This window comes from Myodes glareolus, chromosome X (assembly GCF_982192425.1).
Source record: "Myodes glareolus chromosome X, mMyoGla1.1, whole genome shotgun sequence".
Taxonomy (NCBI): domain Eukaryota; kingdom Metazoa; phylum Chordata; class Mammalia; order Rodentia; family Cricetidae; genus Myodes; species Myodes glareolus.
The window spans coordinates 124,580,615-124,584,799 of NC_142053.1; the positions used below are offsets into that span (position 1 = coordinate 124,580,615).

The 4,185-nt window shown below is 49.1% G+C and overlaps 1 long non-coding RNA gene across 1 annotated transcript; it reads right to left on the reverse strand.

Annotated features, from left to right (window-relative positions):
* Window positions 1-781: 781 nt before the first annotated feature.
* On the reverse strand, window positions 782-3,605 carry LOC146889306 (uncharacterized). Its single transcript, XR_015000475.2, has 5 exons — window positions 2,907-3,605; window positions 2,369-2,465; window positions 1,819-2,097; window positions 1,478-1,691; window positions 782-971 (listed from the first exon to the last, which is right to left on the reverse strand). It is a non-coding gene; the product is annotated as an uncharacterized LOC146889306 (long non-coding RNA).
* Window positions 3,606-4,185: the final 580 nt, after the last annotated feature.

The window sequence follows — 4,185 nt, forward strand, 5'->3', positions numbered from 1 at the left end:
CTCAGCCCTAGAGATTCATGCTAGAGCCAGCCATCCTTGATTCCAGCTTGTGACCAACATCCAGCTACTCAGAACATGAATCCAGGCCTCCATTCCCTTTTGTGTTCCTCTGTCTGCTGGCATCTCCAACCACAAAAGCCACAGGCCCTGCTAATAACTGGATGCACCTACCTCTGGTCCCAACCCATAAACCTTTGCCTACCCCTTCTGATTCTCCAGCCTTTTAACTTTTGTCCAGTGGTAATTCTATACTCCAGCTAGTGGTTTCTCTCCTGTATTCCTTAAATCCAAGCATCTAGGGAAATTATTAACCTTGCTGGCCCTAGGCAAGGAATGGAATGTAGACAAGATACAGGATGGATTCTGTGTTCCATCTTGCTCAAATCCTTGGCACTCCTCATTCCATCAACCTCCCTGCCTTTGTCCCTAATTGCATCATCAGAACCATGCAACAGGGGATCTGAAAGCTGCATCAACATACCTACTGATGATACTTGGTGACATAGAAGTAGAGCTCACTGAGTGCACTTAGGACATTGAACATATTAGCATGGAGGCACGATTGTTCTGGTCACTGATTGATGCCATCTTTGCGATATCTCGGTAGTACCTGTAGAAACCCTGGGTGAGTCAATCATGCACATGTAACAAAAGCCAAAACTCATGTGTCATCACTGTTTAGCCAGCTTCAGACACGCTGTTTAGGCAGGCAGTTCCAGCCAGCCACGATGCACACACAGCAGTTTCCCAGAGCCCATCTCTCCACCTAGCTCTTGTAATTAGGAATATCCTTGGCATAGAGCAGCTTATTGGAAGGGGCGTCCTTGCCCAGATGGTGCTCTGATGTAGAACAGGAGTCCATGAAGGTCTGGGTCACCACTGACAATCAGGTATCCGTGATGCTATTCTTGTGGATGTCAAACACAAACTGCGGGTTCTTGATCACATTCACCCAGAAATGCAGAGGTAAGCTGAACAGAAGGATATACACTTGAGACTACCCAGTAGCTGTATAGGCCCCCTTTCCCCCACTGCCTTCCTTTACACCTTTTTCCTGTCTGGCCAGCTCATAACTATTCCTGAGGTAACAGGAAGGACACATTTAGGGTAAATGACTTTTTCTTTTACTTTCTGCTCGACTCAGGCTTTCTGTCCTCAATCTCTACCCCTGAAGCTTTCACTGTGTCCACTTGTGCCAAGTCATCAATATCTCTACCCCCCCTGTGCAGAACCCTGTAGAAAATGGTCAATTCCAGTGCCAGACTAGCATTTTCCATCTGAACAATCCAGCAGTACTCATCTTTGATATACTCATATTCAGTTCCAGGCCAAGCCACTGTCTCATCCCTTTTGCCTGATAGGTTATTCAACTGTCAGTCAACCTGCCTCCATGGGCCTTGGGCCTTGGCTAAGTCACTATTCTCTTCCTCCCACCCATCCTTGAAAGGGCCAGCAATATCCAGGAGCTAATAAGTACCAGTTTCTTTTTTAGGTGTGGCGCACATCAGGGTCACTGATCTGACGCTGGTCAGCCTGTTCATCCAGAAAGTCAAACATGTACTTGATGGCCAAGGGTAAAGCTGAGCCCCAATGGGCCATACTGAACACAGTTTCAAATAGGTCATCCACAAACATTTTCAGTGTGTCCTATGAGTGGCAGTAAGGCCACTATGTCAAGAAGCTCCCCAAACCTGACAGACAGGGGAAGAAAAGCTCAGTAAACAACTTTACTGAAGGGTCAGAATTCCTAAAATGGACCTGCTCTTGACCTCAGGCCTAGAGGTCCTATTGCAAAGGTCCTGAGATTGTGGTCCCTACCTGGTAAGACCAGCTCATCTCACGGCTAAGACTGGGCTAGAGGATATCTATGTAGATACCAAGGGAGCCTGAGGTGGGTCCACAACTTGGAGGCCAGCAGCCTTGTCAGATATATTTCTGCGTCCATCTTGCTGCCAAGGTCTCACTCTCAGTGATCAGCATGATCATGGATGGTTCTCTCCAGATGCCACAGCTTGATGCCTGCCTCCTGGTCAGGTGTAAGCATCGATACTTGGGAACGAAGGTTATCCGGGCTGCTGGCAGCATGGAGTAAGTTCTCTAAGGCAGAAGAGAGATGGGACCCTTAGGCCCCAACAGGCCCTGGCCATTACCCTCCCTCTTACTCCACTCCTCTTCAAGAGCCCAGGAGCCTTTGTGGAACCAATCTGTTCTTGTCACTCTGCCCTACCAGGCTCTATAGAACGGGTGCACAAAATAATAGTCTTTCCAGCTGGGTCAAGACAAGAACTTGGGGCTTCCAAAGATGACTTATACAGCCTTAACTAAAGGACACAAGGCCAGCAGAAGTCACCATGATGAGGATACCTACCATAGTGACTGAGTGAATTGGTGAAGGTGAAGGAGTTGGCCATGTTATAGGCAGACTCTTGTTTCGGGACCAGGGCTACTAAGGAACCATCTGTCACCTGGAGGTCCAAAGACAAAGAAGGAGCAGTTCAGGAAGACAAGGGGCCATCACTCATCCAGGCTCTTCAATGTAGTGGTAACCAAGGCCCTATGAAGAGGACTCATGAGTATAAGGATAAGGGCTGGGAGCAGACCTAGCCACTGCTCCTTGGAAGCCTGGGGGGTGAATAGGCTGCCAGTTCCTCATCTGGTAGTGGGCCAGTGAGCTGACTCTCTTCCAGTCACACTCTATCTTTGTAGTGACATCCTCATCTTGAAGGATGACTTGGGCCATGCGTCCCTGGCTCCACTTTGCAGACCACAGTCAGCTCTTAGTGACATTTACCCCACAAAGCCTTAGGCTCACTTCTCTTAAGGAATAGAGCTCAGGTACAGAGTCTGAGAGACCCCTGGGAAGGTTTGGAAGGTGGGGGGGCTAGGAGAAAGGGGAAGGACCTTACCCAAGTCCATGTCCTCAGCTTTGGGGCACTGAGAGTAAAGGAAACCCTTGTACATAGTATTCAACATCTTGTCTTAGACCTGGGAAATGATGCCACAGTTGAGAACCTTCACAGGGACCTGAGCACTGTTCTCGCTCTCCAGGCACACAGATTGAAGATTCTAAGAGTGAAGGAACCCCAGCATCAATCATGAACAAGGCTCCTCCACCCCTTCTCCTATTCATATGGGCCCACGCTCACCAGGGTCTTGTAGTCAATCTGCTGCTGGATAAGTTTATCCTCACTTAAGGAGTAACAGGCCTATAAGCACCATGACTGGCTGCCGGCCTGTCTGGCTAGGGGAATCACACAGAACTTGCGTACTGAAACTGTTAGTGCACACAGCTGTCTTTCAATCAGCACTGTATAGTTGAGGCGGCAGCTGCCAGGTACAGCAGCGATCAGGTTCTTGCCCTAACCGTAGATAACCCACACAGACATAGTCAAGCTCTCCAGGTCTCTGCTCCTGCCCTCCTTTCTACTCCTTATCCCTATTCCCAGCACCTTCAATACAACATGTGAGCCAGGTTTGACATCTAGCACACCAGATGGCCCAAATGGTTCAAAGCTGGGATGGGGATAGTAGGTGAAGGAAGAACAGTTGAGGAAGTGGGTTGTCTGCACATGATCAGACCTTGGGCCCAAGGCTGAGGGTGCCCAAGGAAGATGCCAGGGGCCTTACATAACACTGTAGTGTCATTGATCACCTGGCATGTCTATGGATACATTGGCAATCACCTCAGTGCATGAAGCCTTGAATAAGTAGAAAGGGTGGGAGTGGAGTAGGAAGCTGCTACTTACATTAGTCGTCTCAATACCATGGTACTTTGCCTGTACACGGAGTTCTTGCATGGTCAGCAGATGGGTTCCACTCACAGTGATGGCAGTACTTCCACTAGAGAGATGGGGGACGGTCTCAGGCTCCCTCTTCCACCCTACCCTGAAGTTACCAAGGTTTTTCTGAGAGCTCAGAGCCTCGAAATTTGGATGATTTAGTAGGTGCAAGGCTCTATATGGGCAGGACAACTCTGTGTCCCCTACTGTCGTGGGTTCAGGAAGGATTTGATGCCCCAAAGCCCTCGTAACATGTAAGGCCCAAAGACAGACACTAAGAGCCCCAACTGAGTCCTTAATCCAATCCTCCTCAGGGTCTCACTTGATGATGCTCCAGGTTGGCTCAAGGTGTGTGACAGTGGGGTCCCAGGTATAGGTATAGATGACTCCAGGGCTGGAGATGTTG